A 14,306-nucleotide genomic window follows, 5' to 3' on the forward strand; every position below is an offset into this window, starting at 1 on the left:
GGTTAAGAGGAGAGAGGACGCGAATGATAATGCAATTGAAATTTCCCTGTGTTGCGTAGTGTTGCAAGCGAGAAGTTACACCGTAAATATGACTCACTTCCTTATTCGGAGCTATGAGCAATATGCTGACTCCCTTTTACTACAACCAGAGACTCCCACTACAGACCAAATATGGTAAGCCCCGGTGAACTGATAGTCTTCTACTATCACAGGCTATCATTCAAAAACATGTAAGGATGAAATGTAATTCTCACCATGTTATAACCTTATTATAGTCCTCACCTATTATTATTATTATTTATATTGATGAATAGTAGGCATAAAAACACATGGCTTGTAATACTACCATAACAACAACAGCCCCTCAAAGTAAAATGCCAGTCTACTCAAACTTGAAATTCACCTGTGGTAAGCTTCCACGTTAATTTCAAAGTGACTCCATAGGCCTGCATGTTGGTGTCATCAGTCGTCTCTGACAACCAGACGTTTTGACACAACAAGAAAACACGTCTAAAGGCCTAAGGCATGTTTTTATATGTCACGTTGCGTAATTTGTCTAACATACAGTACATAAGGGCAATTATTCTTCCACTCGGGAATCATTGATTAAGTTAAGCGCTTATCAATCATGCCTATAGCATCTTGTAGGCTTCACCACTGATGTATATTTAACTTAGGACAGGTAGTCACAGTTTACCTAAGAACGTCCGGGGGCACATTCATTCTTTCATCAAAATAATAATGTTCTTGTCAACCAAATTCAAGACACTACATTTTAGGCTTGTATTCAAAAACATCCTCCAGACTGCTACAAGAAGAAGCCTTGAAATTCCTGAAGGCCCTCCTGGATGGCTGCTTACAGTGCTCTGAGTCAATACACCATCTATAAATGCCAGTGGCTCACAGCAACACATTAAACTGAAGGACTGCATCTTGTGTCACTGTGTTGAGGACTTTCATTCAATAGCAACACTGGCACTGTAATTGATACACAGGCTGCATCTCAATAGTAGCTAGCTAGGTCAAGCAATACATCATCGTGAGTAACCTAGTTATAGCTAGCTACGTCAAGCAATACATCATCGTGAGTAACCTAGTTATAGCAAGCTAGGTCAAGCAATACATCATCATGAGTAACCTAGTTATAGCTAGCTAGGTCAAGCAATACATCATCGTGAGTAACCTAGTGATAGCAAGCGAGGTCAAGCAATACATCATCATGAGTAACCTAGTTATAGCTAGCTACGTCAAGCAATACATCATCGTGAGTAACCTAGTGATAGCAAGCGAGGTCAACCAATACATCATCGCGAGTCACCTAGTTATAGCTAGCTAGGTCAACCAAGTATTTGAGCGCATACATCCTACAAAAATGTAGAGGGTCAGTTCATGGCTTGATCAGATTAATGTGGTTAGGGAGATGTTTGTTGAGATGGAGTCTGATGATGATCTTGTAGAGGGCGACTCTTGGAACCAGCCTGAGTCATGTAGCCACTGGACTTCTCCTCCTTCACAATGTGTAGCAACCACTTGGGTGATGCCTTAGCAGCTCCAGGCGCCAGAAAGTTTACCACACGGTTCAGAGTGGTAGCCAGTCGTCCTCACAACGAGCCCTCTGCCTCAGCACTGCTTTCCTCCACTGCATCTCCTTTTCCTCTCAAGCTTCAGGTGACTCCTCAATTGATGTTTTGCATTTTAACACTGGAACTCAAGTCATTTCTATAATGTAACTTGTGAAGAACATTGAGGTATTCAATGAAATGGTTATCATTTAGAGATCACATATCCGGAAGTCTACAAACAGATTTCAGATTGGGTTTTCCGTTCAGCTCGTGGTGTTGTCATTTTCTGTGTTTTGGTGCCGACATTCTCATATACCTCAAGCATAATTGACTCTTCCATTTATGTTTTCAAAAGATCAGGCACCGGCAGCCAGGTGAAACAAAAAAGCTGGTACAGTGTCCAAATGCTGGTACAGTGTCCAAATCATCCAAAGAAAATAATTATTAGTCAGCTAGCGAGCTAGCCAAGACAAAAACCGTTGACTTGCCAGTCTGTCTTCAAATCTGTAAAGTTTAATGTTAGAAAAAACAGCATAAAGCAAAATATACTGTACCAGTCATGAGTTTGGACACAACTACTCATTCAAAGGGTTTTCTTTATGTTTTACTATTTTCTACATTGTATAATAATAGTGAAGACTAAATATGATCCCCAATCAGAGACAACAACAAACAGCTGCCTCTGATTGGGAACCATACCTGGCCAACATAGAAACATAATCCCCTAGATGACCCACCCTAGTCACACCCCGACCTAACCAACATAGAGAATAAAAAGCTTTCTATGGCCAGGGCGTGACAAATGCCAAAAGTGTGCAAAGCTGTCACCAAGGCAAAGGATGGCTACTTTGAATATTCTCAATATGTACAAATGTATGTACAAATGTACAGGAACTCTGTGCTTAGGCTGCTGCTAGGGCGCCATGGCAACTAATGAGCTGCTGTGACCTATTGGTCCTCACTGCTGGAGCTGTGGGTCTGATTTCTGATAGATTTTTACAGGCTACACTCTCAAACTTTCTTTTTGACCAGCAGAGGGCAGACTGGTCTGAGGTGTCCCATGTTTCTCTCTCTCTCTCTCTCTGTCTCTCTCTGTCTCTCTGTCTCTCTCTCTCTCTCATCTCTAATTCCTATCACCCCCCACCACACACACACACACTTAATCTCTTCACATTCAAATTCTAGGGTGGCTCAGCAATGTCGTCACCTTAGCAGGAGCTGGCCAGAGAACAGTGTGTTAGACTGCTGTCTGGTCTCTCCTTTACTCTCCCACCCCCTGCTTCCCTCCCTCCATTGGATCATAGTCCCTGTCCCAGATGCCAAGTCAAGAGGAAATGATCGCAGAGAGAGAGAGATGGAGGGAGGGAAGGTGGGATGGGAGAGTATATGAGTAGGAATATTAATTAACGACAAAAGGAATATTGAACAAAGTCTCTCTCACTATCTCTCCTTCTCCCCTCTGCTATCTTCCCTCTGCTCTCGGCTCTCTGCATCTCTCTCTCTCTCTCCCCATACATTTTCTTAGCCTACGTCTCAGTGGGTCATTCCGGTCATTGACGGCAAGACTGATTGCATTTTTGTCTTGATGCCTTTAAACAAGCAATTAATTTGACCAAAGAGCCACGGGTTGTTTGGCTTCCTGTTACAATCAGGACTGACAGAGAGTGTTGAAAGCCAAGACTGGTCTGGCTCCTTAGAGCTCTTAGAGTAAGGCCCTCCACACAGCTTGAGGGAGAGGTGGGGATTCAAGAGAGACAAAGTAAGGTTAAGTTCACTCAAGTACATTTAGGCATCTCATATATTGTTACACAGTTGACCCATGGTACCCGGGGTGTAGGAACGGGTGGGCCTGGGTGGGCACACACTTATATATTTTTTTTAATTCTCTACTTGTCGGTGTTCCAAACAGGACATTATTTTTATTTTTACCTAATCACAGTACTTGAGTTGGGCAGGAGCTCCCCAGAACTGACTACTGGCACCTCAAATTTTCTTCTGCTTGAGTTCCTGCACCTCCCATAGAATATTAGCTAAAGAGTATTGAGGGGTTTCTGCACCTAATTATAAACAGTACCGGCACCCAAAATGAGTACCGGCACCTATTTCAGTCCAAGTCAAGCACTGGCCTAAACATGCATACACCATCAAAAAATCTAATACGTTTTATTTTTTATTTCTCTCATACACATATTTAGCAGATGTTATTGCGGGTGAATCAAAATGCTTTTGTTCCTAGCTCCAACAGTGCAGTAATATCTAACAATATACTGAAATCTAAAAAATAAAAGAATGGAATTAAGAAATATATAAATATTAGGACTGGCAATGTCGGAGTCCGGAGTATAAATATGTATGTATGTACATGTCACGCCCTGGCCATAGAGAGCTGTTTATTTTCTGTGTTGGTTGGGGCGTGATAGTGACTAGGGTGGGTCATCTAGGTGATTAGTGACTTATGTTGGCCTGGTATGGTTCCCAATCAGAGGCAGTTGTTTATCATTGTCTCTGATTGGGGATCATATTTCGGCAGCCATTTCCCCATTGTGCTTTGTGGGATCTTGTCTATGTGTAACGGTTTTCTTTTGTCGAAGGAGAGGCGGACACCCCAAGGTGCGGACTCTGGCCGCAAAACCTGAACCTATTGGGGAGGGTCTGGGTGGGCATCTGTCCGCGGTGGTGGCTCTGGTGCTGGACGTGGCCCCCACTTCACCATAGTCTTAGTCCGCCCCATTGTCCGCTTCCGTGGCCTCCTAACCACAGCGACCCTACTAAATGACCCCACTAGACAGAGGGGCGGCAGCTCGGGACAGAGGGGCGGCAGCTCGGGACAGAGGGGCGGAAGCTCGGGACAGAGGGGCGGAAGCTCGGGACAGAGGGGCGGAAGCTCGGGACAGAGGGGGGCAGCTCGGGACAGAGCGGGGGGGGCAGCTCGGGACAGAGGGGCAGAAGCCCTGGCGCCTCTGGGCTGAGGGGCTCTGGCGCCTCTGGGCTGAGGGGCACTGGTGGCCCCTGTCTGACTGGCGGCACTGGCTGCCCCTGGCTGACTTGCGGCACTGGCGGCCCCTGGCTGACTGGCGGCACTGGCGGCCCCTGGCAGACTGGCGGCACTGGCGGCTCCTTGCAGACTGGCGGCGCTGGGCAGACTGGCGGCACTGGCGGCGCTGGGCAGACTGGCGGCTCAGGCGGCGCTGGGCAGACGGGTGGCTCAGGCGGCGCTGGGCAGACGGGTAGCTCAGATGGCGCTGGGCAGACTGGAAGCTCCGGCAACGCTGGAGAGGAAGGCTCTGGCAGAGCTGGACTGAGTAGCTCTGGTGCCTCTGGAATGAGGGGCGGGAGCTCTGGCAGCGCCGAACAGGCGGGAGACTCCGGCAGCGCTGGAGAGGAGGAAGGCTCTAGCAGCGCTGGAGACGCGGGAGACTCCGGCTGCGCTGGAGAGGAGGAAGGCTCCGGCAGCACTGGACAGGCGGGAGCACCTGTAGGGATGAGACGGAGAGATAGCCTGGTGCGGGGGGCTGCCACCGGAGGGCTGGTGCGTGGAGGTTGTACCGGATAGACCGGACCGTGCAGGCGCACTGGAGCTCTTGAGCACCGAGCCTGACCAACCAATGCTCCCGGTTGCCCTGCCAGTGCGGCGAGGTGGAATAGCCCGCACTGGGCTATGCAGGCGAACCGGCGACACCGTACGCAAGGCTGGTGCCATGTAAGCCGGCCCAAGGAGATGCACAGGGGACCAGATGCATAGAGCCGGCTTCATGGCACTCATGGCACTCTTCATCACACACATGCTCACTCTAGCCCGGCCGATACACAGAGTTGGTATGTACCGCACCGGGCTATGCACCCGCACTGGGGACACCGTGCGCTCCACAGCATAACACGGTGCCTGCCCGGTCTCTCTAGCCCCCCGGTAAGCGCAGGAAGTTGGCTCAGGTCTCCCTACCTGGCTTCGCCATACTTCCTGTGTTCCCCCCAAGACATTTTTGGGGCTGCCTCTTGGGCTTCCTTGCCAGCCGTGTTCCCTCATATCGCCGGCTCCTCTCTCCGGCTGCCTCTGCTCTCCCGCCAGGATCTCCTCCCATGTGTAGCAACCCTTGCCGTCCCATGTCCATTCCTCTTTGTGCCGCTGTTGCCCGTTACCACGCCGCTTGGTCCTGTTGTGGTGGGTGATTCTGTAACGGTTTTCTTTTGTCGAAGGAGAGGCGGACCAAAGCGCAGCATGGTTATTTTGATTCATGTTTAATAAAGCACTTCACATAAACAAAATAACAAAACAAGAAATGTGAAAACCCAAAACAGCCCTATCTGGTGCAAACACAGAGACAGGAACAAACACCCACACACCCCAACACCAAACAGGCTACCTAAATATGGTTCCCAATCAGAGACAATGACTAACACCTGCCTCTGATTGAGAACCATATCAGGACAAACATAGAAATAGACAAACTAGACATGTAACATAGAATGCCCACTCAGATCACACCCTGACCAAACAAAACATAGAAACATACAAAGCAAACTATGGTCAGGGTGTGACACTATGGATAGTTGCCTGTTAGCACTATTATTTAGCTTCACGTTTCGTTTGGTATTTTGTTGTTTTTGTTCGGTGTTCATTTAATAAAGGAAAATGGACGCCTACCACGCTGCACCTTGGTCCACTCATTCTAACGAGCGTGACAGAAGATCCAACCACAAACAGACCAAGCAGCGTGGCCAAGAGGAGCAGACATCATGGACATTTGAGGATATTTTGGACGGTAAAGGATCCTGGACGTGGGAAGAAATCATGGCCGGAAAGGATCACCTTCCAGGTGAGCAGACGGAATCAGCAAGGGAGCATCAACGATGACTCCGGGGTTCGCAACCACGACGCAAGCACAAGAGGCAGCCCCAAAACATTTTTTTGGGGGGCGGCACACGGAGTTGTTGGCGGGAGGCACACGGAGTGGTTGGCGGAGCCAGGTTTCAGACCAGAGCCAATTCACCGCACTCGCTTTAAGGAGCATGTGACCATTCGGGCACCATGTTATGCGGTGATACGCACTGCGTCTCCAGTGCGCATTCACAGCCCAGTACGTCCTGTGCCAGCTTCACGCACTTGCCATGCGAAGGTGGTCCTTTGTCCAGGACGCGTTGTGCCAGCTCTATGCTCCAGTCCTCCAGTGCGTCTCCACGGTCCAGTATATCCTGTGCCGGCTCTACGCACTGTGTCCCCAGCGCGCCTCCACAGTCCAGTACGTCCTGTGCCTCCTCCCCGCACTCGCCATGAGGTGCGTGTCACCAGCCCGGTGCCACCTGTACCGGTCCCACTCATCAGGCCTATGGTGCCACTCCACAGTCCAGTAAGTCCTGTGCCTCCTCTCCGCACTCGCCCTGAGGTGCGTGTCACCAGCCCGGTGCCACCTGTACCGGTCCCACGCATCAGACCTCCAGTGCGCCTCCACAGTCCAGAGCTTCCAGCGACAGTTCCCATTCCAGAGCTTCCGGCGACAGTTCCCAGTCCAGAGCTTCCGGTGTCAGTTTCCAGTCCAGAGCTCCTGCGACGGTCCACAGTCCGGAACCTCCAACGACGGTCTACAGTCCGGAACCTCCAACGACGGTCTACAGTCCGGAACCTCCAACGACGGTCTACAGTCCGGAACCTCCAACGACGGTCTACAGTCCGGAACCTCCAACGACGGTCTACAGTCCAGAACCTCCAACGACGGTCTACAGTCCGGAACCTCCTGAGATGGTCTACAGTCCGGAACCTCCTGAGACGGTCTACAGTCCGGAACCTCCTGAGACGGTCTACAGTCCGGAACCTCCTGAGACGGTCTACAGTCCGGAACCTCCTGAGACGGTCTACAGTCCGGAACCTCCTGAGACGGTCCACAGTCCGGAACCTCCTGAGACGGTCCACAGTCCAGAACCTCCAACGACGGTCTACAGTCCGGAACCTCCTGAGACGGTCTACAGTCCGGAACCTCCTGAGACGGTCTACAGTCCGGAACCTCCTGAGACGGTCTACAGTCCGGAACCTCCTGAGACGGTCTACAGTCCGGAACCTCCTGAGACCGTCTACAGTCCGGAACCTCCTGAGACGGTTTGCGGTCCAGAGCCTCCAGTGACAGTCTGCAGTCCAGAGCCTTCAGCCTTCAGCAGGGGTTCCCAGTCCAGAGCCTCCTGCGAGGTTTCCCAGTCCGGAGCCACCGGCGACAAGCCACGGTCCGGTGTCTCCGGCGAAAACCCACGGTCCGGTTCCTCCAGTGACGAGCCACATTCCGGTTCCTCCGGCAAGGATCCATGGTCCGGAGCTTCCTGCGACGATCCCCGCACCAGAGGATGCGCCATGGAGGATGACGATCCCCGCGCCATGGAGGATGACGTATCTGCGAGCAGAGTGGGTACGCCCCGCACCAGAGCCGACACTAGACCCCCCCCAAACCCTCCCTTTTGGTTTCAGGTTTTGCGGCCGGGGTCCGCACCTTTGGGGGGGGGGGATACTGTCATGTCCTGACCATAGAAAGCCTTTATTTTCTATGGTGGAGTAGGTCAGGGTGTGACTGGAGGGGTGATCTAGTTTATTATTTCTATGCATAGTCTAGTTTTTGTATTTCTATGTTGGCCTGGTTTGGTTCCCAATCAGAGGCAGCTGTCTATCATTGTCTCTTGATTGGGGATCATATTTAGGTAGCCTTTTCCCACCTGTTGTTTGTGGGATCTTGTTTTTTGTATGTTTGCTTCTGAGCCCTACAAGGCTGTACGTTTGTTTGTTTGTTTCTCTTTATTGTTTTGTTGCTGGTTACGTTTAAAATAAATATGATGTACCCAAATCACGCTGCACCTTGGTCTACCCATTATGACGATCGTTACAGTACACTACCGTTCAAAAGTTTGGGGTCACTTAGAAATGTCCTTATTTGTGAAAGAAAAGCACATTTTTCGTCCATTAAAATAACATCAAATTGATCAGATATACAGTGTAGACATTGTTAATGTTGTAAATGACTATTGTTGCTGGAAACGGCTGATTTTTTATGGAATATCTACATAGGCGTACAGAGGCCCATTATCAGCAACCATCGCTCCTGTGTTACAATGGCATGTTGTGTTAGCTAATCCAAGTTTATCATTTTAGAAAGCTAATTGATCATTAGAAAACCCTTTTGCAATTATGTTAGCACAGCTGAAAACTGTTCTTCTGATTAAAGAAGCAATAAAACTAGCTTTCTTTAGGCTAGTTGAGTATCTGGAGCATCAGCATTTGTGGGTTCGATTACATGTTCAAAATGGCCAGAAACAAAGAACTTTCTTCTGAAACTCGTCAGTCTATTCTTGTTCTGAGAAATTAAGGCTATTCTATGCAAGAAATTGACAAGAAACTGAAGATCTCGTACAACGCTGTGTACTACTCCCTTCACAGAACAGTACAAACTGATTTTAACCAGAATAGAAAGATGAGTGTGAGGCCCTGGTGCACAACTGAGCAAGAGGACAAGTACATTAGTGTCTAGTTTGAGAAACAGATGCCTCACAAGTCCTTAACTGGCATTAAATAGTACCCGCAAAACACCAGTCTCATCATCAACAGTGAAGAAGCGACTCCGGGATGCTGGAGTTGCAAAGTTAAAGTCATATCTCAGACTGGCCAATAAAAAGAAAAGATTACGATGGGCAAAAGAACACAGACACTGGACAGAGGAAGATTGGAAAAAAGTGTTATGGACAGACGAATCTAAGTTTGAGGTGTTCGGATCTCAAAGAAGAACATTCGTGAGATGCAGAGAAAATGAAAAGATGCTGGAGGAGTGCTTGACCCCATCTGTCAAGCATGGTGGAGGCAATGTGATGGTCTGAGGGTGTTTTGGTGGTGGTAAAGTGGGAGAGTTGTACAGGGAAAATAGGATCTTGAAGAAGGGAGTCTATCACTCCATTTTGCAACGCCATGCCATATCCTGTGGACGCTGCTTATTTGGAACAAATTTCCTCCTACAACAGGACAATGACCCAAAGCACAGCTCCAAACTATGCAATAACCATTTAATGGAGTGGCCAGCACAGTCACCGGATCTCAACTCTATTGAGCTGTTGTGGGAGCAGCTTGACCGTATGGTAAGAAGCGCCCATCAAGCCAATCCAACTTGTGGGAGATGCTTCAGGAAGCATGGGGTGAATTCTCTTCAGATTACCTCGACAAATTGACAACTAGAATGCCAAAGGTCTACAAGGCTGTAATTGCTGCAAATGGAGGATTCTTTGACAAAAGCAAAGTTTGAAGGACACAATTATTATTATTATCATCAGGCTGTGGCTTGGGTGGCTGAGGTCCTTGATGATCTTCTTGGCCTTCCTGTGACACCGGGTGCTGTAGATATCCTGGAGGGCAGGCAGTGTGCCCCTGGTGATGCGTTGGGCAGACCCCGCCACCCTCTGGAGAGCCTTGCGGTTGCGGGCGGTGTAGTTGCCATATCAGGATGGTACGTGCTCCCTCTGCTGTCTTCTGAAGTCCACGATCAGCTCCTTCATTTTGTTGACATTGAGGGAGATGTTATTTTCCTTGCAAGACTCCACCAGGTGCCTCACCTTCTCTCTGTAGGCTGTCTCGTCGTTGTTGGCAATCAGGCCAACCACTGTTGTGTCATCCGCAAACTTGATGATTGAGTTGAAGCGGTGATGGGTGAACAGGGAGTGCAGGAGGGGGCTGAGTATGCACTCTTGTTGTGTCCCTGTGTTGTGAATCAGCGTAGTTGAGGTGTTGTTGCTTACCTTTACCACCTGGAGGTGTGGTGAAGGAAAAGCATTCCAGGTGACTACCTCATGAAGCTGGGTGAGAGAATGCCAAGAGTGTGCAAAGCTGTCATCAAGGCAAAGGGTGGCGACTTAGAAGAATCTAAAATCTAAAATATATTTTGATTTGTTTAAAACTTTTTTGGTTACTACATGATTTCATATGTGTTATTTCATAGTTTTGATGTCTTCACTATTATTCTACAATGTAGAAAATAGTACAAATAAAGAAAACCCCTTGAATGAGGAGGTGTGTCTAAACGTTTGACTGGTACCATATATTAATATGCTTTGAGTGTTGCTAGTGCATGCATGTAATAGCAGGCATTCACAAACAAATAGAATAGTTGAATCTGCTCTTTTTGATACAGTACTATATAGACATCAACATGTCTTACCTGCTTGTGACTCTGTAGGAGAATTAGCATAAGTCACTTTCTGGCACTCCTTTTTTGGCTTTCCGTTTCACCTCCCTGTCAATACCAAGCTGAGCTGTTCATCCTTCATATACAGTGCCTTGCGAAAGTATTCGGCCCCCTTGAACTTTGCGACCTTTTGCCACATTTCAGGCTTCAAACATAAAGATATAAAACCATATTTTTTTGTGAAGAATCAACAACAAGTGGGACACAATCATGAAGTGGAACGACATTTATTGGATATTTCAAACTTTTTTAACAAATCAAAAACTGAAAAATTGGGCGTGCAAAATTATTCAGCCCCTTTACTTTCAGTGCAGCAAACTCTCTCCAGAAGTTCAGTGAGGATCTCTGAATGATCCAATGTTGAGCTAAATGACTAATGATGATAAAAACAATCCACCTGTGTGTAATCAAGTCTCCGTATAAATGCACCTGCACTGTGATAGTCTCAGAGGTCCGTTAAAAGCGCAGAGAGCATCATGGAACAAGGAACACACCAGGCAGGTCCGAGATACTGTTGTGAAGAAGTTTAAAGCCGGATTTGGATACAAAAATATTTCCCAAGCTTTAAACATCCCAAGGAGCACTGTGCAAGCGATAATATTGAAATGGAAGGAGTATCAGACCACTGCAAATCTACCAAGACCTGGCCGTCCCTCTAAACTTTCAGCTCATACAAGGAGAAGACTGATCAGAGATGCAGCCAAGAGGCCCATGATCACTCTGGATGAACTGCAGAGATCTACAGCTGAGGTGGGAGACTCTGTCCATAGGACAACAATCAGTCGTATATTGCACAAATCTGGCCTTTATGGAAGAGTGGCAAGAAGAAAGCCATTTCTTAAAGATATCCATAAAAAGTGTTGTTTAAAGTTTGCCACAAGCCACCTGGGAGACACACCAAACATGTGGAAGAAGGTGCTCTGGTCAGATGAAACCAAAATTGAACTTTTTGGCAACAATGCAAAACGTTATGTGTGGCGTAAAAGCAACACAGCTCATCACCCCGAACACACCATACCCACTGTCAAACATGGTGGTGGCAGCATCATGGTTTGGGCCTGCTTTTCTTCAGCAGGGACAGGGAAGATGGTTCAAATTGATGGGAAGATGGATGGAGCCAAATACAGGACCATTCTGGAAGAAAACCTGATGGAGTCTGCAAAAGACCTGAGACTGGGACGGAGATTTGTCTTCCAACGAGACAATGATCCAAAACATAAAGCAAAATCTACAATGGAATGGTTCAAAAATAAACATATCCAGGTGTTAGGATGGCCAAGTCAAAGTCCAGACCTGAATCCAATCGAGAATCTGTGGAAAGAACTGAAAACTGCTGTTCACAAATGCTCTCCATCCAACCTCACTGAGCTCGAGCTGTTTTGCAAGGAGGAATGGGAAAAAAATGTCAGTCTCTCGATGTGCAAAACTGATAGAGACATACCCCAAGCGACTTACAGCTGTAATCACAGCAAAAGGTGGCGCTACAAAGTATTAACTTAAGGGGGCTGAATAATTTTGCACGCCTAATCTTTCAGTTTTTGATTTGTTAAAAAAGTTTGAAATATCCAATAAATGTCGTTCCACTTCATGATTGTGTCCCACTTGTTGTTGATTCTTCACAAAAAAATACAGTTTTATATCTTTATGTTTGAAGCCTGAAATGTGGCAAAAGGTCGCAAAGTTCAAGGGGGCCGAATACTTTCGCAAGGCACTGTACAATTTAACAATTGATAATATTCTCACCAATCAGACTATTGTCATTTGAACCTAGTCTTTAAACGAACTATATTGTCATATGTGTGAAATGAGTTTCGATATAGTTTAGGTGTAGTTTATATGGGTCATCATCAGCTGCAGATGCTGGACGGGAAAGGGGGAAAATGACACATTCTGTTTGTGATATTAAGATTCTAACAATACTAGTGTGTTAGATTAGATTTATTTAGTTCTAGTCTCATAGTCTATTAATTATAGGCTTTTGGTTTATTCCGTGTAGTTCTATAATTTGACCAGACAAGGTCTTCCTCAGGCATGGTTTGGATTGCCATCGTCACACTGTAGCTCTCTTTGGGTTATCGTATGAATTACTTGTGGTTCTCTTCTGTATTTGGTATTTCTTTGGCGAGTAACCCTGTCTTTGTTTCATTACAATGAAGGAATGCAAAACATGTATAGCATCTCCCTGTGCATTTCTCGCCGGATCACAGATCCTTGATCTGGTACTTCTAAACAACTGCTGGGAATTTGGAGACCTGACCTCAAATTCAGATCATTTATCTGCCATAGTTTGGGCATCAGCCACTCTATGAATCTGCCTGGTATCAATGAAGCCCACGCGCACACTGCCATATGCAACCTGCTTCGCCTTTAAAAACATATTGATTTCTCCAATTCGCAGAGAGCTTTAATGCGATCGATGGCCCTGGCCTTCCAAGATCAGCGGCTCTATAAGCATCCCTTCCCCTAACAAACACGCCCGTCTCTCTTCCCCTCAGGTAATGATTGTCCTTGGGCAGGAGAATAGTTTGTCTGCATTAGGAGTGAAGTGTTTCTAATGGAATTGGGTCTCTCTCCTCCCCCACCCTCACCCACCTCACCCCTCTTCTGGGTCTGTAGTAATGTGGTTATGTTCAGTGTGTATATATCGCTGCTTTAATAAAGGTGAGAGGGATTGGGGCACACCTCTCCTTTGACCTTTAACATCCACTTGGTTTTCCATCCATCCCTCGCTCCTTCCTTCCCTCCTCCCCCGCCCTCCCTCTCTCCCCCAGACTCTCTGTCAGTATGGATCGATAATAGTTTGTATTTGCAACGCATTAGAGGCCTGCCTACCTCCGTGCTACATTGACAAAGGAGGCTGCCTGCTCATTTTGATGCTGTGCGGTCAAATCACACCACCCAGATTGAATAGGTGATGTGTGTTCCAGACGTTGTTCTCAATGATCAGACTCTATATTATGTTTCATAATGTTCACACCTAGTTTATATTATAGCTCCTCCACTGTTCCTATCCATCCTGTTGTTATCTTATTTCATCCTCCAAACTTGTTCCCTGTTCCTCTGACCCAGTCTTATCCCTCAATGGTCAGTATGGGAAGGGAAGGTGGTAAAGGGCAACATGTATTAATGAACATTGGAACTACTAAGAGATATATGCTGGTCTTTGCTATTCCTGTTTTTATTAGAATGTTCCTCAACAACAATTTCTTAGCACCAATCCAAACACTCTATAATGTACCTGTGGAGAACACCCTTCAACCAATCAGAATGAAGTATGCAACAAAGCCGTAGTTAGAGCCTATCATCATCGGCTGATTTTACAGGCTGATTTTATATGCATGTTTATCAAAACACATGAATGTAAAAGTACACACCTAGTGCCCCTGACATGAACCCTTTACATAAAAAGCAGTTGTTACCATGGTGATCTAGTGCTGTTTCACAAGTTACGGATAGCTTTTCTGTAAAATGTATGATTCCATTTAGTAGTTTTAAACACACAAGTAGACATAGCATATTGTCTTTTTTCCCACCAGAAAGATTATTA

The sequence above is a fragment of the Oncorhynchus masou genome, chromosome 29 (genome assembly GCF_036934945.1).
Source record: "Oncorhynchus masou masou isolate Uvic2021 chromosome 29, UVic_Omas_1.1, whole genome shotgun sequence".
Lineage (NCBI taxonomy): Eukaryota > Metazoa > Chordata > Actinopteri > Salmoniformes > Salmonidae > Oncorhynchus > Oncorhynchus masou.